We start from the raw sequence: 23032 nt of genomic DNA, 5'->3' as shown, positions 1-23032 counted from the left end.
AACACGCGGCGCGCTTTTACAAAAACATGTAACATTCACAGCAAATACGTTTTATCAGGTGATTTTATTTAAATAGCACATTTTCAGCAACAACTCAAAGTGTTTGTCAATTCATAGTTGCATTAAAATAGTTACGTTTTTCACCAGCAATAAACCAAACAACAATAAACAATCAGACACAAACGGTTCATAAACACCAGCACAGAGCTGGGCCAGCGGTTCTGATCCATAACACAGCAGAACAACATGAGCTGTTTTATAGTTTTGAAGCTACAAACAGGAGATGGTGAAGAATTTACAGCGTTTCGATCCAGGATCGGATCCGGGACTCTGAGACCCGGACAGCCTGGAGGTTCTGCCGCCGGCGCCGCCGTGTTTCTGGACCGGTTCCCACAACATGAAACGCTTTAATGTGAGAGGAGCCGCAGCGGCTGATGCTGCTCATCACGGCGGAGAGAGCAGAAAACCGGCAGCAACATCACGGGCCAGAGAGCACTGCAAAACATTAAAGTGTTGAAATAATTAAGTTTAAGTTTCACATTGAGCTTTTTTTAAAATGTTTCTGTTCTCTGACCCGGATTCAACTTCAAAGGGAACCTATTATGCAAAATTCACATTGTATGGTTTTATATTTCCATTTTAGTTTCTACCGCTTCTTAAGAAAACAAGCACTTAAAAAAAAGACTGTCCAGTAAAGGCAACAAGTTAATGTTTGTTTATGTCTGGAAAATGAGTCATTTCAAAAACCTGCTGATTGTTAAGTCACATTTGACTGGCACTGCGTCGCAACCTAGCAACCACCCGTTACCTAGCAACCACCCGTTACCTAGCAACCACCCGTTACCTAGCAGCAGCCCGTTAACTAGCAGCCGCCCGTTACCTAGCAACCACCCGTTACCTAGCAGCCACCCGTTACCTAGCAACCACCCGTTACCTAGCAGCCGCCCGTTAACTAGCAGCCGCCCGTTACCTAGCAACCACCCGTTAACTAGCAGCCACCCGTTACCTAGCAACCACCCGTTACCTAGCAGCCGCCCCATACCTAGCAACCACCCGTTACCTAGCAACCACCCGTTAACTAGCAGCCGCCCGTTACCTAGCAACCACCCGTTATCTAGCAGCCGCCCGTTACCTAGCAACCACCCGTTACCTAGCAGCCGCCCGTTACCTAGCAACCACCTGTTACCTAGCAACCACCCATTACCTAGCAGCCGCCCGTTACCTAGCAGCCGCCCGTTACCTAGCAACCACCTGTTACCTAGCAACCACCCGTTACCTAGCAGCCGCCCGTTACCTGGCAACTGCAGACCGTTACCTATCAATAAAAGTTACATACAGGTAAGTTTTCAGGGTGTTATAGAAGTTTAGGTCAATAATTATTGAATGTTTCCAGATTATTTCACTTACAACTTGGGAAAATTAGAACTAGAACTTTTTCATGAACTAACTGATTAAATAAGCTCCGACATCTGTTTGAAAAGTTACTTCTAGTTAGTTTTGTCTTATTTCAAGCGCACCAAGACATTTGCACTGGAAACTAAACCAAAAGGACTTGGTTAGATTTTGTGTTTTGCAGTGTAATGGGGGCGACGCCACTGTAACTGGACCAACTGGGCCGAGACCTCAGAACCACGGCAACACCAGAACCGGTTCTCCTGACATTATTTAATCCAAACAGGGAGGATTTGAAGACGTGTCAGATAAACTCCTGTTTATGAAGGAGGTCGAGATGCTTTCTGCGCTTTTTAGCCAAAAGAATCAGCAGAACTGTGGCCCACATGCAACACGAGTCCTGATTGGACCAAGGTCACGGCAGCATCTCTGAGTATTTAGTCTGTCGGCGGACCGTTCTTCATAACATCCACGGCGGGTTCACAGTCGTCGTGTCTCTGCTTATCGGAGCATGCCAGACATTCCCGCCGCAGCGGGTGAATGGATGCGCGGACGTGTTTGTGTTTGTGCGTACATGCTCTGACCTGCGCCGCCAACCTCAGCATGTGAATTCGCCGCCTCTGAATTCCTGACACTTGTAGCGACCACGAGCCAAAACAAGGGACGGTTTCCTGTTTTGTTCTTGGGCCACCCTTTGAAAGGAGAGACTCCCACCGTTTCCACCGTCCACCTCTCTCACACACACACACACACACACACACACACACACACACACACACACACACACACACACACACACACACACACACACACACACACACACACACACACACACACACACACTCAGCGCTGCGTTTCTGCAGGATGGAAAGTCCAGGGACGAAGGCTGGGAAGCTTTCAGAGTCACCAGCGGAGAAGTTAGTTTTCCATCTCAGACCTTCACAGCTTTTGTTTCTCATCTTTCCCTGACAGATACCTGCGGCCCATCCCAGCGTGATCAGATCCAGACTAGAACCGGATCAGTACCGGCTGACTGGCTGCAGCTACAGAGACGTCTTTAAAGACTTTAATCTCCTGTTGAAGGGATCGGTTTTTCCTCTCGGTCCCCATCGAGTTTTTCACCAACGGTTTCACTGAAAAACATCAGTTCAGCTCTTCAGACCCGACTTTGAAGGAAACCCATTACGCAAAATTCTGCACATTTTTACGCTTCCATTTGGGTCTAAACTGCTTCTAAAATCAGACCAAGCACAAAAAAATAAATAAATAAAAATAAAATAAAAACACCCAGCCAGTTATTTAGCTGTCACCAGTTTCCTGGTGTCTGGAAAACTAGCCGTTTCAAAACCCTCAAAGTTGTTAGGTTGCATTCAACTGGCAATCCACCGTTACCTGGCAACCCCAGTGACCCCGTTACCTAGCAACCAAAAGCTGAGCTCCAGCACATTTGGTCAGCTGGTTTTATGTGCTGCACAATGGCTTCTGGAAAAGTGTTTTGCTGTTGACTCACTGTTCAGAAACCACTTGCTAGATTTTGGTTGATTGTACAGGAGGCTCTACTAACGTTTCTCAAAGATGTATGGTTGTATAATTGCGTACCTGTTTGCAACCATTTTCAAGTGTGAGTGTAACTGTTGGCTTGGTGGGCGTGGCCAAAAGCAGCTTATTTGGATTTAAAGTGGCAGAGGCCCTGAAACAGCTCAGAACTGAAATCTCATTATCTAAGGCTGAATCTGTGCAAAAAAATTTATCAGCATGTTTTGTTTCTATCCTAACATGTTCAGGGAAACTCAATAAGTCAAATTTAACAGCAGCCACGGATTTCCAATCGGTTTAGGGTCGGAGTTTTGGAAAATCCAGGAAGCCTGACGTTGTGCTACGTTGGTTTGGGTTTGTTTTGATCTGGTTTTCCTCCTTCGCACTTTGTGCAATGCACCAGTACCACTGAATCAGACCCACAGCATGATGCTACCACTGCCATGTTCCATTGTGGGCAATAGATAAACCAATAAATACACAATGCCCAAAATATATAACATCTCTCAATAAGAGACAACACAGCATTAAACACCTTGTGCATCCAATTATTGATCAGTGAAGCTGATAAATAATCCCCAGATCAGCTTTGATCTGTTTCATGTTTAGTCCAGCAGATAAATAATCTAGAGTTTACTAAAGAAATGCTGTTATTAGATTCTAGGTAATTAAACGTTTTCTGACTAAAAAAGGAGATTTTTTTTCTTTTTGCATCTTTTAATGCATTTCTAATATTGTATGAAAGAAATTTAAATAAAAAATCTGCAGAATATTAACATTTTTAATCAGATTAATCATCAGAATAATGAATAAATGACTAAAATAATTGTTATCTGCACGCATACTTCAATCAGGCTTACATAATCGAGCAGCAGGTCAACATGTTTTGGTGCAGAGTGATGGTGGAGGAGCTTCCTGTCCCAGTGCAGACTGGGGATCTGATGCTGCCGTAAATAAACAGCGGGGGAGGCGCTAGCAGCACCGGCTCTTTTATTGGAAAGTTTGATTGTTCTCAGAGTCAAAACAACGCACGCTAAAGCCACCGCGGACTGGCATTGTAATAACAAACAATCCTTATTCTGTGCCATCTGAATGCCGAGGCGGCGGCAAGGAGCGGCAGCGCGGAGCTGCAATAACAGGAACCGCTCAGCGGCCCCTGCGGCGCTGCAGATAAGAGCCCCGCTGAATGAGGCCCCAGGCCTTCGCGCGCCGTGAGTAAGGCTGGAAACATTCTGCCACTCAGGACAATGCAGAGCCTGGAATGTGACGCGTCCCGACCGACACCGGCGGCCCGGACAACGTCAAAACTGACGCCGACACCTTGATGAGGAATATTTGTCTCAATAATCAGCAAGAATTTGTCCTATTTTTATCCCCAGAAGGCTGTGAGGTCATGGAAAAGGTAAAGGCGCCGATGGAATGCTGATGCTTCGCAGACCCAACAGGGATGAGCCATGTCAACGCACAGCGTCAGTTATTACAGCTAGAGACCAGAGATCAGGCTCAAATCTGGGTTTCAGCCTCCAGAGACACATAAAGACAGTTACAAAGTCGGCCTTCTGTCACCTGCAGAACATTTCTGTTCCCGCCAGACCTGCAGCAGGGGTGTCCAAACTTCATCATGTGGGCCAAAATCATCAAGTGACAATTAAAATGCATAATGTCCATCCGTTTTCTTACACCTTGTCCATCAGTGGGGTCGGGAGGTGCTGGTGCCTCTCCAGCTAGCGTACCAGGCGAGAGGTGGGGTCACCTGGACAGGTCGCCAGTCTGTCGCAGGGCAACACAGAGACACACAGAGACACACAACCATGCACACACACACTCACACCTAGGGACAATTTGGAGAGGCCAATTAACCTGACAGTCATGTTTTTGGACTGTGGGAGGAAACCGGAGTACCTGGAGAAAACCCACCATGCACAGGGAGAACATGGAAACTCCATGCAGAAAGACCCCAGGCTGGGAATCAAACCCAGAGCCTTCTTGCTGCAAGGCAACAGCTCTACCAACTGCACCACTGTGCAGCCCTATTAAAATACATAATAAAAAAATAAGTAGTGCATGTTTTATGGTAGGAAGGACATGTTCTTTATTGCAAACCCAAAACTTGTAAACAATTTTGCACTTTGCTGTACTAAAAGTTTTCTTTTAATTCAGTGTTTTTCAACCTTTTTTGAGCCGAGGTTCATTGTTTTAATTGAAAAAATCCCGAGGCTCACGACCGACCAAAAATGTAAACAAAGATACTCTGTAGCCACCTATATTACAAATATAGTCATTCTTATCAATGTGTCTTGAATAGGAATCAAATAAACACAAAAATGTATTTTTATCATATTTTACATTTCTTATTTCAAACTGAACTTAACATGTCCACTTCAAAAATACACCTGAACAGTAACATTCATGCATCACTAATTCTCTTGTTTTAATGTAAAATGCTCTGCACCTGCTGCCATCTAGTGGTAAGAAAATTACGTGATTACGCTGCTAGTCACTACTACGGCACTCAAAGATGGCATTATTTTCAGATAATTCGTTTTCAAAAATTCTTTTAAGACCAATTACCGTATTTTCCGGTCTATGAGCACACCATACTATAAACCGTACCTTCAAATATTTTTTACCCCCCACCTCCCGCAAACTTACATATATCAGCCGCACCGGGCTGCAGGCCGCTGGTATCTCTGCTGCCCTCGGTTTCCCATTAAGACCCAGCAGCGGGCAGCAGAGAGCTGCGTCCTAATAACTGCTGGACATATTAAGGACGCAGTTCTCCGTCTCCAAATCCGGTTTTGTTCACGCCGAGTTTACGTGCAGCGGCTTTATTTCCCTGCTGTAGTGCCAGATCGATGCTCCTCAACTTAGAAGCTGCATCATATGAGTTTGAGAACATTTCTCCGTCGTGCCTGCTGCTAGCATGGCTGCTAGCATGGCTGCTAGCATGGCTGCTAGCATGTGCTTGTTCCAAATGAAAATTAGCGCGTTCCTCTTTGATTTCTAATTTTGACTTCCAATGATTCACTTCCTGCTAAAGCGCCCCCTGGTGGTTGAAGAAAAATCCACAGAAAAGCCGCATGTTCAAAGTGTAGGAAAGAAGTAGCAGCTTATAGTCCAGAAAACACGGTAGATGAAATTGGATCATTTCCACGGCACACCTGACGATCACTCACGGTACACTAGTGTGCCGCGGCCCAGTGGTTGAAAAGCACAGTTTTAATACAGCAAAGTGCAAAATCAGGACACAGTTCCTCCACTGAGATAAAACACTGATTATCGGTTATCAGAAACACCTTTTGGCAGCAGAGCTAGACTTTTTTGATGTCCATCATTTTGACTGACGGCATCAAAAAAGTTCTTCTTCTTTTTACCCATCAATTTTTAAATTCTCAGTTGAATTTATTTTGTTATGCGATTTAATTAATTTTCAACAAGTTGAACAGAGAATCCAGGTCCAACATCAGGCAGATGAACACGTCTAACTTTTTCTCTGCAGTGACTAAAACCACTGACTGTGGCCCAAAAACCTCACATGAAACAACGAAAACGACTCCAGTTGAAGTATAAACGGCTGCTCGCATCTGGAGGAACAATCTGTACTAGAGTTTAGATCGGCCCTAAAGAGTCCAACCCGGCCCGGACCAAGCAAAGAGACACCGTGTCCAAACCGACTGATTAACTTTAATTAGAGGCTTGAGGTTGAATTTACCCAGACGTTACTTTAATTAGGCTTCTACTGCTTAAGTGGAGCAACTTCCATCGTTTTTAGCTTTTATTTAACGTGTTCCGGCTCCATTTTGTCGCTTGTTGTGACTGCAAGGTGAATCAGGTGCAATTCTTCTGAGATGTGTGACTGATAGGATGTGCAGCGCGCTGCAGTTATTACCGTCTAATTAAAGTTCTTTCCTCAACTAGCTGCTTACTCCTCTATTCAGACTATAAATAGATCAGCACTCCCTCTAGTTTTCTTTGCTCTGTTTGTGCTGCAGGATTATTAAAATCAGCTAAACGCTGTTAGCAAGATTCATTCAGTGATCATGTCAGAGATGGTATTCAGACAGGATTTTTTTATAATCAATGTTTTAGCTGCCTCTGCGATTTACTCTGTGCATAAAGTCTAAAGTGTCTGCGCCTCTGCACCAGGTACGGGTGTAAATTATAATCCGTCAAAATTACAGATTTTTCTATCATTTAAGAAAAAAATAAAAGGCCAAATACAGAAAATGGTTCTAATTTAAAAACTACTTTTTTAAGGCGTCTCTCATCTCATTTTAATAATCTTTGATGTTCCCCAATAACTAAAATGTTAGCTACGCTAAACCTAAAGTGCTAATCATAAACATTAGCTCTGCTAATGCTAAGGCGCTACACCAACACTGTATTTAGCAGAAGCTAACGCTAAAGCGCAATGCATTCATGGTATTTAGCAGAAGCTAATATTGAAGTGAAACACCAACATGACATTTAGCGGAAGCTAATTCAGGAGCGCTAACTTTAACTGCCCCTGAAAAGCCACATCCCTCGAGCACCAAGATAATTTTGACATTATAATTTACATACACACATACATCATTTACACAGAAGTGATGCGTAAACAGTCTCCATCCACTTCAAAATAAAAGCAAGAATATAAACTTTTAATTACTTGAATTCTTAACAGTTCAAAACCAAAACCAACACAGATGTAGACCTGTAATTAACTGAAAGTTTACAAAACAGCCAAGTAAATTAATTTAGGGGAAGCTAAGTGCACTAAACATTTTCAATGTTAGCAAATAGCTAAAATGAAAATTAGCTTGGCTACTAGCGCTGCTAGCAGAATCGAGTTTAATGATCTGGAAATGGAAAAACAAGAAATCTGTGAGGGGAAAATAAGTTTTTACCAGCCAAGATGCTGGTTCTGGTAACTTTCTATCAGAACCAGCATCAAGCCAATCAGCAGTCTGGTTGTCTGGTTCCACCTTCATGTCCATCCAGGTACTGAACCTCCTCTGAACGGATCCAAACGGGTCGGGTAGAACTCGGTTTAGGAGATGCTCTGGCCCACTTGTCCAGCTCTCATCAAACATGTTAAAATCTTTATTTTACTGCTTCAAAGAGTCCAAAATGTTCCCTCCCAAGCCGCTAGCAGGAACTACGATGAAGAGCTGATCACTCTCAATGCGCTTTATTTTGGTTTTTATCTGGACTTGTTGATTAAAAGCTGTTTTCTCAATTTATTTGAGGGCATCGAGGACCAGATGGAGACAATCCAGGGACCTCCTCCAGCCCTCGGACCTTATGTTGATCTAGGACAGCCTTCAGTGAATGTCTTAGCTGCTGGATGCTCTAAAGGAAAATATTTGGAAAAACCTAACCCATATTTCAGAAACAAACAGGAGAATCAGTTTTTATCATCAGCGAGCAGAGAAGCCCGATCGGCAGACCTCCCTTCCTCCCATGTTTCCAGTTATGTAATTACGATAAAGATTTGCTCTACACTTTATGTCTTGTTTTGTGAACAACAAAAGCAGGAATGTAGACACCACAGTGAAGTGGACTGGTTCCTCTGGAGGGTAAACTGGGAGAAACAAACCTGTGGTTTTGATCCAAGCTACGTCTCAAGGCCTCACAATCATCCCAAACTTAGATTAATCAGTTCAAACAGAGATACAGCCTCCAGAACACAAAACGCCTCATGATGGAGGCGGAACAAACCAGCGGCAGAGAAAAGGAGGATACAGCAGTTTATCTGGAAATTACAGGAATCTGACGGTAAACATTCATTAAAATAGAATCTCAGCTAAATCGGAGATTTGTGTGGATAAGAGCTGAAGCAGAGGAGACGTGGAACTGCAGGTCTGGCTATAAATCACAGATGGATGCTGCTGCTAAGTGGGTTTGCAACATACGTGTTAAATGAGGGATAATTGCTCCTCTGATAGCAGCAGGGAAACAAGTCGAGACTAAACGAGGCTCAGTGATGGCTGGATTGTGCAAACCCGGCATGAGAATCGTTTCACGGTGAAGAACGGCTGTTTGACGTTCTCACCACAGGCGAAGCTTCTTCACCAATTCTCTGCTTAATTCTGCTAAGCTGTTCATAAAGAAGCAGTAGATTTCTGGAACGGCGGATTGGACCAAAGCAGAAAGCAAAAAGAGTTCAAACGTATAAAACTGCATCCCATGTATGATCCGCCGTCATCAGCATGTGAGGGAACTGCAGTTTGTTTCGGTCTAAAACTATTATAGTCAACAAAAACTGAAAATAGAGAAAATATTTTCTTTACCTGAAATGAGTAAAACTATAACTGCGACTATATTGTGCATTTGTAAAACTAACTAAAAACATACTGAAATTATACAAATATCCTTTGTTTGCTTTTCGAACTGATGTGAAATGGTTTTTTTCTCCACACAAGCGGTTTACGTCGGCTGTCGGCAAATTACGGCGTCTCATTCTCCGCCTGAAAAGTTGTGATAAACCAGCTGGTTGTTCAACAATAACTGAAAACTTCTTATTAAAGATGGTTTCATTACCCAGTCGATGAATCCTTCGTTTCAGTTCTGCACCTAAAAATTAACCACAGTATGAAAAAACTAAACCACTAATCAAAACAAAAAATAAACAATGTTTATCTAATGAAAACGAACAAACACACTAAATAAAACCAAATGAATTAGACAAAAAGTCACAACAAAATAAAACTAAACTAAAATAAAAAACCTGATTTCAACACTGCAGGTCAAATTAAAGTGCTGATCATTATTTCACAATAATGTCCGTCCTACCTGGACGGAGATCGTTTTATTAGCTTAATTAAGTATTTAAATGGAGTCCAGCTGCTGGTAAAAGCAGAGCTGAGCCTGGACACAGATTTCCTGTTAACACTGAGCAGCATGTGACCTTCAAAACGTCCTTCATGACTTTGACTGCAGAGCCGCTGAAGCATCAGGCGGGCTTTGAATGGACGCCTGCAGGCTCCAGGTGAGGAGCAGCTGAGTTCAGATCCAGCTAGGAGGAACAGTTTCAATTTGCTTAAAACCAAATATTATTCCTGGAATTTGGTTCCTCTGTGATATTTAAAAACAAACGCCTGCGTAATTGTTCGCCTGTGAGTCAGGCTGAGCTGGAACCTCCCCAGAAAGGACGAGGAAGTTCAGCAGGTTGTCACGGCGGGCGGACAGGTTTGATCTGAGAGCTACCGTATTTCTGATCCGGTCTGCCGCGGCACGAAGAGCAGAAAATAATGTTGCCATGGGCCAAATGGTTTTCACAACAAAACACTCCCTGTTCCTGCCGCTCCTGAGTCACCGAGGGCTGGGAGCCGGGGCCTTTTCTGCTCAACGTCTCACAGGAGTAAAACGAATAAAATTAGACCTGAGGCCGCAGAAAACAACTAAGTTAAAGTATTTGGAGTAGAGTCGGACGGAGAGGCCAAAGTAGAAACGCAGTAAGCGAAACACGCCATTAGCATCTGAAGCTAGCTGGGCAGCGTCTGATTGTCTGAAGGATCAGAAAACGGTTACCATGGCAGCTTCAAACTGGGCCGGGCGCCTCGTTACTTACGGTCCTTACAGAACAAGAGGTTCAGGCTCCAAAAATCCATTTCAAAATATCAAATATTTACAAGAGTTTCTGAATGTTTGCTAACAAAACCGCTGTGAAAGAAAGAAAGTGATCCACAAAAACGTTCAACTCAATCAACACATTCACAAATGAAAACTCTAAATTATTTAAATAAAACAGAAAAAAAATCCATATCATTTATTCATCCAAAAGGTTTTTACTGGAGCCTCATAACTGCACCACAAATACGGAACACCAACAGTGCCAAAATTCCATAATCTAAAAATGTGACACGTAAAACACATTTAAAAAATTACTAAATTAAATAAAACCAAACTGCTCAGCTGTACTTTGTCATAATATTCTGACCCAAACTTGTAGGTCCAGACGAAAACAAACCTATAAAATCAGTTCTGCAGCTGTGGATGAAGAGTTAGAAATATAATGCTGGTTTGAAACCTCAAATGAGCATTGACAGATTCTGATGAACCTGTTCATCTAAAATAATATGCAACAATGTGGAGATTTGTGTGATTAGATAAAATCTGATCTCTAAGCGTAAAAATGATCAAATCCACATAAATTCCCAAACAAATGCAATAATTTCAGAAGCTGCTGTTTTATATCTGTGACATTTTCAGCAACAAAAAGCTGCTCAATCAGAACCACGAAGATATAAATCAAACAGATTAGATCGTTACAACGCAGCATCAGTCGGGTTTATGCTGCAATGATCTGAACAAAACACTTCAGAGATACGATTAGAAAGAAATCCTGTTTTCTGCTCAGGTTTGGACAAGTTGTTTGGTTTGAGGAGAGCGAGTCGATCCACTGCTCCCTCTGAGATAAGACATGACTTCCTGTGATTGTCCCTCCCTGAGTTGTTCCAAAGTGGCTCAAACGGGTCGAGTTTACGGAGATGTTTGGGCCTGGAGAGCGTCAGGGAGGACACCTGAGCATTCCTGGTGCAGCGTTGTTTGTGTGTCTGGGGTTCGGTCGTGTAGGGGTTCTGTCAGATAACGACCTGATCTCCAGAAAACCCGAGGGTTACCACACCCTGACAGGCCGAGGCATCCGGCCTGCCATCTGATCTGACGCTTCAGCCAAACGGCGTGAAATCTGCGCAGCGTGAGAAGATCTGGGCTCAATCTCCAAGTGGGAAGAGTCACGAAACAAACAAACAAACCTGAGGAATAACGGTTTGGGTCGGAACGTCTTCAGCAGGTCGGAGGAAACATGAGTCCCAGTGTTTACAGGCGGAGGCGAGAGCATGACGGAAACATGATGGAAACGTTGAAAACGTAACGAAAACGTGACGAACATTATGAAGATGAAAACATCTCAGACCTCCAGCCGTAAAAACGTTCTGCTCAACTCTACACGCGTTTCTCCCCCCACAGATGCTCACAAGTGACGGATTTCAAATCCAAGTCACATCTGAAGTCAAATCAAATGAATTAAAAGTTAGCGTGCAAAGGACAAATGGATTTAGATCATTTATATCTGTTTTGGTCAGCAGAAAAATGAGCGGGAAACTAAACCATCAGAAACCAGAAGAGCAGCAGAGGAGCAGAGATGCTGCATTAGAAATAAAAACTCCCAGCAGCAGCTTTACAGAGGCGATCCGCACCGTTCATAACTTCACTCCTATAAACTGTTTAAAGGGGGTAAATTATTCTTACAGGGGAGCTGAGGCAGCGTGATAATCCCTCCCTCTGCATTAAACATTAAAAATTGTTCACAAGTTTTAAACTTTTCTTAAACTGCGAGTCCAACTCGAGTCTGAAGTCCCGTTCATGGGACTCGAGCCCCAAACGAGTCTCTGTCTCCGCCTCCTCCGCTGCAGCTTCGGCTCCCATGACCGAGTGTTTCAGGAGGAAACGACTCGTTAAGCTGATCAGCATCTCTACAAGTCGCTGCGCTTCCTGGTTTCCTGGAGAGACGCAGCGAAACAGGAAGCAGCAGCGAACGCCTTCCTCCCAGGCGAGCCGCCGCTTTCTCTTCCCGGTTTCCCCAAAGTGAAAGTTTGTCCGAAGCCGACGGATCACAGCGCCGAGCCGCTGCAGGAATGTTGTTGTACAACAAACAGGGAGCAGCGATTACAAGCTTTCTCTCTCTGCTGGAGGGGAAATCTCCAGGGAGTTCCTCAGGGTTTTAGCGCTCTTTAGCTCGGTGTTTTCAGCCGAGCATCACAACAAACATTTCCTGGGAGGTCTGAGTTGTTCCAGCACAAAACCTCAAACTTTACTGGTGGAACCGCAACACGACGGGTTATTACTGGTGCAGGAGCTCAAAATAAAAACTACAACAATCCAAATGAGCTTTCTCTGCTAAATACGTGTAGCGCAGTTGAATCTGCGTTGTGTCTTGTGAAAATAACAGCCAGACAACAGCTGAGCTGAAGGCACTTTTAATGCTCCTGCATCCAAACAGCAGAAAATAGTGGTCAAAACAGGCCTTTTCTGATCAGTGCTCCACAGCGCCTGTTTAACCATGAACAGTACTATTTTCAGCACATGGATGTAGCATTTTCATTAGCAATGTTTCATGAAGTATAAGAGCAGCTAAATGTCTGCCAACACGGTTCTAGCACTGTTTAGCAAGGTTTGAGTGCCCCAAAGCACATTATTTACAAAAACATATTACTTATACTTAAAATGCACTTATTAAACACAGAAAACAAAACTTCATACCTTCTCCCACGGAATCCGAACAGAAAGAGCGCGACGGAGAGCGTGGGAAAACCTTTCATGAACTATGACCCGTTAATTTTTCTCCTTAAACCCCGAATTAACACCCAAAACAACAATATATGAACTCAATATGTTCAATAGTAGAGAAAACAATTCACATTTTCATTCACAACACACCACATTTAAATAGAAATAATAATTTTGAAACAGGAAGTTATTCGCTGTTTTGCAATGGATTTGCCGTCTTTTCAAAATAAAAGCTACCAGTGCTCATACGAGTTCCCACCGGAATAGCTTATCACTTGACAATCTAGTGTAACAACATCACACTGCTACATACGCAACACAAGTCACATTTAGACACAATGGAAACACAAAGCAAAGGTCACCCTCACTACGACATTAGCTTTGGTTCCCCGGAACGTCAAGATGGCCGTCCCATCAGGGAGAAAGCATCCACCAATACGGACTATCATCTGTTTAGTTTCCTCCTGAAGCAGCAGGCAGCTGGTAAATATGTCCATAATAATGTTAGTCAGCTGCTGGGTCAGTTTTAGAATAAATTCAATATTGTTTAAAGGGAAATTCAGGTACCAACAAGCTGAACAAAGATTGAGATTCAAACTAATATAAAATCAGGAGACTACAGAGCACATTTACAACAAAAGTACTAAAAACACAAAACAGCGAAATCTGTTAAAAGAAACGTGCAGCTGAGTGGGAAGATTTCATAAAATGAGGTAGATGTTTATATTTAAAGTAAATACCAGCAGAGATGGAAACACAAACGGTTCTCATGTGACGTCACACTGGGAACTTTGTATCCGACGGCCATCTTGGTAGGCAGTTGGTATGGAGTTGCTATGACAACAATAAAACCACAAACTTAGAACTATCTCTCGCCTCATTCCTAACTTATAAACAATATAAGTACATTATATATATACTGTAGTAATTATGGCCAAACTAGCAACATTGGCTTAGCTAATGTAGCTTTTATCTGCTAGCTAGACAGACATGTAGCCTGTGTGTTACTCTGCTGGTCAACAGAACTTAGTCATTCACATAAAGAGTTTGCACGTCCTTTACAAGTCCGTTTACATATTGATCGTATGTGTTCATGGATTTCAGGTGAAGCTCCTCCACGGTGGATAAACTCTTCATGTTCACTAGTTAACTACGTCATAATCAGCTTGTTCACACCGTCTGACACGTCTCATAATCCGTCTCATATGGGTCGATCCCAACAGCAGCCATTTTGTTGACATATATTTACTTTGCATATTGGTCAATAATGTCAACATATTTTCTTTCTGTTGTGTCTCAAAGCCATATTAACTAGAGTTTATTCTGCGCTTGCCTACCAAGATGGCGGCTCAGTGGCGCGGACAATTTCCGGTTCAGAGTTGTGGGATTTTTGTTCTGGTTTGTTTGGATCAGCTGCTGAGAGGAAGGATCTGTGGTAACGCTCCTTTGTGCAGCTGGGACGCAGCGGGGCATCACTTCAACGGAAAGCTAAAAATCCGCTGACATGTTTTACCTTGTGAGGCGTTGAATGGATTCCTACGCTGTGTCAGAGCGCAGAGGTGAAAGGGTGCAGGATCATCACACTGCAGGAGACAGAGAGTCAGTGGGGTCAAAGTTCAGCACAGCTGGGAGATTTATTTACTTCATTTTGCTTTGGGTCAAAATAAATCAAGTCTTTAATTATAAGTTTTCTTAAAGGGACGGGTGGGGAGAATGTGATTCTACAGGCTGGTTCACCACTGGAGGTCCAGGAAGACTTTCAGTTTTAATTAACACAAAACTATGACTTACACTTTAAAATATGTTCACTAAACTATTAAGGCATTCATTTTCTAATCGAGTTTTCAGCTTTCCCTCTGATTTCCAGGTAAAGTCGATTTAATTTGACTAAAAAGCAGATTTTGGTTCATCCAAACTGCATTTATTTACTTTATTAACACTTAAAAAAATGACCTGAATCCTGTTATTAATCATGAGAATAAACTAAATCTCAAATCAAGCTCAACAGAACCAGAGAACTGGACGCTAAAACCTGCAACACCGTCTTATTGATCTATAACTATAAAAGTATCTGATTACTTCGTCCGTTTAATTAAAATATTTCACGCTTATTTTATTTATTAACTTAAAAAAACCAGAAGTCCTTCAGGCTACTTTCTCACCGCAGCTCTTTATGCTCAACTCTGATGTTTTGCTGAAATCAGATTTTTTTTTTCTCCTCCTGTTTCTTCATGCTTCTAATGACTGTGAAAGCAGCCAGACGTCTGTGTGAACGGTTCACGGCCCAAAGCGAACGCTGATGTTTACGGAAGTAACAAATAAATGCCGGATTGGATTTTAGAATCATGTCGTGAAAAAATGTCAAATTTAGGCAAAAGGTTAAAAATCAGACACATATAAATTGGATTTGGGTTCATTAGCCTCTGACGTGATGGGTTTAGAGTAAAAATGCTGGAGTGCAAATGCATGCCACACTTTTCAGATTTTTATTTGTGAACAAATCTATAAAGTTATGCATCATTTTCCTCCCATGTGTTTTTCTCAGATTTGATCCCAATGAGCCCTGAAACCTGTGACAGGGTGTCGGTACTTTTACAGTGTTCTGGTTCTGACCCGGTTATGAACTCGGTTCTGTCCGGCAAACAGGTTCTGAACACAAACACTTGAATCTCCCTCTGATTAGCAGCGCGGCCAGGATCATCCAGACCCGAGCCAAGCGGGCCGGTACCGCCGCACTGTTTCCCCGTTGCCGTGGCAACCAGCGTGGCAGATGGAGTCGCGCGTCGCAGGAAGCGGCGCGCGGACAACAGGATGTGCCCTGGCTCCGTCGCCGGGGGTCGAAGAATTCAAGGAAGTTCTTGCGCTTTGTGGAATGGGCTCAGGAATGCGCGGCGTCTGCTGCATGTTTTCTGTTTGTAATGGGCCGAGCCGGACCGCGAGTCGGAACCAGCGGGCTTTGAAGGCGATGTTTGGACCTGGAGCTGCAGGGAGCCACTCACTCACTCACTCACTCACTCACTCACCTCCAGATTCGTCTGCGCCGGTCCAGACGGGTCGCCTGGGAAACGGAGGCAGATTTCAGATCAGATGAACATCAGGAGGAATAAAATTATTCAAATTTAACATTTTAAACTAAATGACGTCTAAAAAAAAAACCTTTCAAAGAATATTTTTATCAGCATTTCTTTTCAAAAAGTGTTGATGGATTCCTCCAATCCATCAACATAAAAAACTAACAGCTGTTCTTTCAGTTTCCCTAGAAATGCACCGATCTGAAAATCCGGGCCGATATCAATATCCAATATTTATATTATTATTGTAAACTAGGCTGCAACTATTGCAGTTTTCCGATCTTTAAAAAGCCTGACCTGCTGATTCCAATTTTGACTGAAAACCTTTTTCTTTTGGCTAAAATGTTGCTGAACATATTAAGAAAGTGTCAGAGCAGGAAACGGTGGAGTGACTGTTGGTAAACATGCAGCGCTGGCCTGGTGGGCCGGTCTGCCAGTAAAACCTCTCACTGCAGAGCAGCAGAGCACAGAGGCTGATGCTTGCAGCTTCACTAAGGGAGATCAAATTGGCTTCACATGTCAGCACCATCACAGAATTAAGGAAACTGGCGCCAATAAATCGCTGCACCCCTATCCCAAAAAATGTATATTTATTGCTACATGTTGGCCCGTCATGATAACAAATTTTGCTGGATGATAAATTGTCCCAGAAGTTATTGCGATAAACGATAATATCGTACTATTGACTCTAACATAATGGTAATAATGGCCTAATAATGCAAGAACACATTCTCAAATATCAATAAACTGTAAATTCTAATGAACTGGGAAACATTTTACATATACAAAAGAAATAAAAACATCAGAAACACCTGCCATGTTTTTTAGCAGCAGTAGAAAAAACAAAAACAAGGAAAATGTGAATTCTAACAGAATTTAACGTGAGAAAATCTCGATGTTTGTCTAATTAACTCAAACTCGTTGATGGAGTTAATAATAACATGATAATATCCTAAATCGTTGAATGGATCTGAATTATGGATCTGTAATGCTCTACCTTTAAAAAGATAAATATCTTAATATTTTCTTTCCGTTTATTCCAGTAGCTCTGATGGTGACACTGATAAAGACGGTTCTGTCGGGTCGGGTCGGGTCGGGTCGGGTCGTTGCTCCCTGACGGTAATCTGTTCTTTAACCAGTGAACCTTTAACAAATCTGAGCCTCTGACCTCTGACCCCTCCCTGCAGCAGCCTGACACGCGCTGCAGAGTTCTGGACGTTTCTGCCACGACTGGCCGTCTCCCCGACGCGTGGAGGGAGCCGCAGGTCAGAGGTCAGGGGGGTCGCAGGTTGGCACCACAAACAGGAAGTCCCTGCAGCCTGGAGGTCGGAGGTTTCACTCTCAGGTCCACTAGCGCCTCGGACACCTGGAGGACGGGTCCATGTGGACGTCCGTCCCCCGTCTCTGCTGCGTCTCTTCACAGGAAGGCGCAGTGGAGGGAAACGCGCTGCGACACTAATGAGGGAGAAACGGCTGGGCTGATGAAAGCTGCAGGATCAGGGAGCGCCTCTGAAACCTGACGATGGCGCTTCAACGCCGGGGTTAACAAGTTTGACCTTCAGCCCCCCAGCAGGTCTGAAGGTCGAAGACAGACACACAGACACGCAGGAGACACATGAACGGAGCTGAAGACACCTGGTTCATTATCCAGGTGAGTTTCACTGAAGCTCAAATCTTCAGGATCAGGAAACACAAACCTGAACCTGCTGCACGTTTTCAAGTCGGTTTAAATTTAACATCATACTGTGACTAGACAGGTATGGAAGCCCGTTTTGCCACTGGAGTAGTTTTTGCCCAAAATACTCAAATTTCTGAGATTATTCTCCAGAGATTTGAGATTAATTTCTTTCAAAAAAAAAAATCTAGAAAAAACTTCCAAAAGTTTGACATTTTTAACTTTTGAAAACTTTCTAAGTTTTTTCTTTAAAACTTCTGAGATTAATTTCAGAAATTTGAGTTTTGTTTTTTACCAAATTTTCAACTATTGGAGCTCTGATTTTTTTTTTCCTAGAAAATTTCTGAATTTAATCTCAAAATTTCTATTTTATGTAGTTTTTTTTTTTTCAATGTATAATGAGCCCTAAAGCACCATCAGATGATGAACAAATTCTGTTTAAATTTAACCAGTTCAAGTTCGATTAAACTCAGTTCAATATGAAGATTTGCAACAAATATTTTAATAAATTAGTATTAGATGCCACTGTAGATGGAAAAAAGGAGGAAATATTTGCAAAAAAAAACCTCAGAAATTATGAGATGAATCTTGGAAATTTTGTATGAAAAACTTGGAAAGTTTCCATGTTTTGTTCCAGAAAATGTCTGAGGTAAATTTCAAAATGTCTGTTTTTGGACAGAAATTTACTCCTTTTTTAAAATCTAGAATGAGCCTTATCATGCCGTTGTATGACGGTGATTCAATTCTGCAAAAAGTAGCTAAATTTGATTAAATTGAATTTACAGCAAATATTTTTTAAATACATTCAGATGTTGTAACTAAACTCATTGAATGTGATTTAACTGAGTTAAAATTATATAGTATGGCGCCGTTTGTAATTTAATATTTAACTTCAAACTAAATATTTAGCTCTGAGCTAACTGATTAGCTCTGAGCTAACTGTTTAGCTCTGAGCTAACTGTTTAGCTCTGAACTAACTGATTAGCTCTGAGCTAACTGTTTAGCTCTGAGCTAACTGTTTATCTCTGAGCTAACTGATTAGCTCTGAGCTAACTGTTTAGCTCTGAGCTAACTGTTTAGCTTTGAGCTAACTGTTTAGCTCTGAGCTAACTGTTTAGCTCTCAGCTAACTGTTTAGCTCTGAGCTAACTGTTTAGCTCTGAACTAACTGTTTACCTCTGAACTAACTGATTAGCTCTGAGCTAACTGTTTAGCTCTGAGCTAACTGTTTACCTCTGAGCTAACTGTTTAGCTCTCCTAACTGTTTAGCTCTCAGCTAACTGTTCAGCTCTGAGCTGTTTAGCTCTGAACTAACTGTTGAGCTCTGAGCTAACTGTTTGCTCAGAGCTAACTGTTTAGCTCAGAGCTAACTGTTTAGCTCTCAGCTAACTGTTTAGCTCTGAGCTAGCTGTTTAGCTCTGAGCTAACTGTTTAGCTCTGAGCTAACTGTTTAGCTCTGAACTAACTGATTAGCTCTGAGCTAACTGATTAGCTCTGAGCTAACTGTTTATCTCCGAGCTAACTGATTAGCTCTGAGCTAGCTGATTAGCTCTGAGCTAACTGTTTATCTCTGAGCTAACTGATTAGCTCTGAGCTAACTGTTTAGCTCTGAGCTAACTTTAGCTTTGAGCTAACTGTTTAGCTCTGAGCTAACTGTTTAGCTCTCAGCTAACTGTTTAGCTCTGAGCTAACTGTTTAGCTCTGAACTAACTGTTTACCTCTGAACTAACTGATTAGCTCTGAGCTAACTGTTTAGCTCTGAGCTAACTGTTTACCTCTGAGCTAACTGTTTAGCTCTCAGCTAACTGTTTAGCTCTCAGCTAACTGTTCAGCTCTGAGCTGTTTAGCTCTGAACTAACTGTTGAGCTCTGAGCTAACTGTTTGCTCAGAGCTAACTGTTTAGCTCAGAGCTAACTGTTTAGCTCTGAGCTAACTGTTTAGCTCTGAGCTAACCGTTTAGCTCTCAGCTAACCGTTTAGCTCTCAGCTAACTGTTTAGCTGAAGGCAGCTGGTTGCACTAGATGTATTTTCTAAGAGTGTCAGATGAAAAGGAGCTAAATTTACACTTTTCAATGATTTTTTACATAATATTTTAAAAATCTATTTATGACTGCTCCAACTTTATGATTCTGCACTACATTATGAAGGTATTCCTAAAAAAATAATAAAATATATTCAATCTGATGCTGTAACAAAACACTAACATAAGGAGAAGGAAAATATTCACCTAATTAGATCATATCAATTTAACAGAATCTAAATATTTTTTGGAGAAACTGTAAAGCAGGGTGAATGACGGGAAGTAAACAAACAATCATGTTCCACTTTCATATTTACTGGACTAAAAACATTAAAACATGCCACCAATCAGCCGACATGATAATTACCTGAGCTGCCGTGCAGACGGATAAACGTTTGATTTATGATGACAGGAGGAACATTAGCTGGTGTTTCTCCAGGTTACCTGGTTGATCAGGTGCATCAGGCTCCAGGAAGCCAGGATACTTTCTTTATTCACTGGAGTATTTTATTAAAAATAACAACAATAATAATAATATTAATAATATTAACAATAAAAGAAAAAGTTTTCCTCTTTTTTTTAGATATAATGGCCTGATCTTTTGGCTGACTGACAATAAGTGTTTCTCAATACAGACCCACCTTTCTAGGCATGCTGAGACTAACTGAGCGTGCTCAGTAGCTGCGGGGCTGCAGAGTGGGACTGGGTCGACCCAGCTGATGCAGCGCTGCTGCTGCAGCTGCTGCAGCTTTAATGAGCTGGGAAACAGGTTGGATCAAGACTGAACCGGCAGTCGGTGATTCAGCACCAGACCAAGAACAGAGAGGTCCAAACGGGATGCCAGGAACAACACAGCGCCACCCTGAGCCTCTGCCCCCCTCTACTGGGAGGATGGCGTACAACAGGAGGCCAAACTGCAGAACGTTTTATATGTTCAAATTTATATTAATTGTTTTCATTTGGGTCTTTAAAATACCAAAAATTCCTCATAATTGTATATTTTGTTCTGTCTGATAATTTAATCTTTTAATGTTGTGATCAATTATTCAATACTTGAGTAGCAATTTACCGAATACGTTTTACTTTTTAGTTGAGACGTAGTAAATTATATTTACTTAAGTAACTTAAAATAAATACTTTCAGAAGTATTTTAGTACACTGATTTTTTTCCTTTTACATGAGTAATTTTGTAGTTTCACTGTTCCAGTAAAATTTCTGGATACTCCCGCTGAGCAGTAAAAAGAAGGTATGCAAAACATGCGACACATAGAGGCGCCACTAGAGGGGGCGCCACTAGAGGGGGCGCCACTAGAGGGGGCGCCAAACCGATGGCGGAATAAGGCGGATATCATACAGCCCACCGCGCGCCACTGAATATCGCCACATATTGTCATATTTTAAAATGACTTGTATCCACCCTCACTGACTCTGTTCAGCCTCAGATGTGCATCTTCCCACACACGTCTGTACTTTTAAGAGAGATTTTGCGTCTAAGGACATGATGGTGGAGCGTCGGGTGGACATCTTAATAAGACGTGGGTTGACAGCAGCTCACCGCGGCTGGGTAGTGTCCGTCTCTAGGCCATAGACAACATATATGTAGACGCCTCACGGAGTGCTGAGTCCTACGTTACGTCGCCGCCATCTTGTATGTGGCAGCAGGGTGACTGGAGCTTCTTAAGTCTTGTGCTTTGTGTTTCAACCATTTTACAAAATAAACTGGATTCATTGGCATTACCTTCCACAGGTAAGGATGAAAGATCAGAATCAATTCACTTTGCAGCCAGAAATTCACTTCTAAACAACTGAAAAATATTTCCTATGTAGCTAAATTGGCCTGAAATAACCGCTGATTGTTGGTGTAGCAGCTAATATAACCGCTGATTGTTAGCGTAGCAGCTAATATAACCGCTGATTGTTAGCGTAGCAGCTAATATAACCACTGATGTTAGCATAGCAGCTAATATAACCGCTGATTGTTAGCGTAGCAGCTAATATAACCGCTGATGTTAGCATAGCAGCTAATATAACCGCTGATTGTTAGCGTAGCAGCTAACGTTTTCATACTGTTTTCTAATGAGAGAGAGCTGAGCTGATGAGAAACCGCTGTTAGAGGAGAAGTTCATTAAAAACCAGAGGATTATTTATAATTTATAAATAATATTATAAATGTAATATTTATAATAAATGTATTTATTATAAATTTATTTACTTATAATAAATAAATGTTTTATCCTTTGTGTATTTCTAAATATCTCAATCTGAAGTATTAGTGTAATAATATAATGTATATAGTGTATTTTGTAATGACATAAACATAATTTACTCTGTTAGAATTATTTTCTGTCTTTGCTGTCAATAGCAGAGTTGAAAAACTGTAATAAATATTTTTTCTCCAGAAAAAAGTAAGGAAAATATGTAGTTTAATGTTTGACATTTCTCAATGTATAAAAAATAAATTCAAGAAAATTATTTGTTTCTTGTCTTGAAATGTTAAATGTACATTGAATTATGGAATTATGTAACTATATTCTTTAAACACTGTAAAAGTGTGTCTGTTCATCAATGTCAATATAAAAATGATCAGAATCATTTCTATCAAATAAAACATTGTGCTCTTTATTCAGAAATGCCCCAAAACAATTAAATAATCACATCAAAAGTTAGAAACGCTCTATTTAGTAATTTCTTTGATTTCCAAATATATTAATGTGTGTGAGAAAATGTGGCAAAGACAGGAATTAACTTAAAATACTTTGTAGAACGGCACTTTATAAACTTCGGTCCATTTACCTGTATTAGCTTACTGGCACATATTCCACATTCAATATGGCGGACGCTGTTACGTATCGCAGCAACGGGCCGGATCGCTCCATGAGGCGTCTACGTATTTATGTCTATGCTCTAGGCAACCGTGACGTCAGCACCGATCCGTAGAGTTCTGGGGGTCCAGTGTAGTTCCCGCCACGAAAATTTAGCTGACCTTAATGTTTGCTGTGTTTTATTTTGGTCGTTATTATTACACTCATATATGTGTGTGTGATAGGCGTGTCTATGGACAATTATA

At 41.8% G+C, this 23032-nt stretch overlaps 1 long non-coding RNA gene across 1 annotated transcript; it reads right to left on the bottom strand.

Annotated features, from left to right (window-relative positions):
* Positions 1–51: 51 nt before the first annotated feature.
* On the bottom strand, positions 52–20843 carry LOC108166714 (uncharacterized). Its single transcript, XR_001777066.2, has 5 exons — positions 20607–20843; positions 20333–20462; positions 16224–16258; positions 14714–14783; positions 52–495 (listed from the first exon to the last, which is right to left on the bottom strand). It is a non-coding gene; the product is annotated as an uncharacterized LOC108166714 (long non-coding RNA).
* Positions 20844–23032: the final 2189 nt, after the last annotated feature.

This window comes from Poecilia reticulata, chromosome 11 (assembly GCF_904066995.2).
Source record: "Poecilia reticulata chromosome 11, P_reticulata-male-v2, whole genome shotgun sequence".
NCBI lineage: Eukaryota > Metazoa > Chordata > Actinopteri > Cyprinodontiformes > Poeciliidae > Poecilia > Poecilia reticulata.
This window is presented reverse-complemented; position numbering and strand designations above follow the sequence as displayed.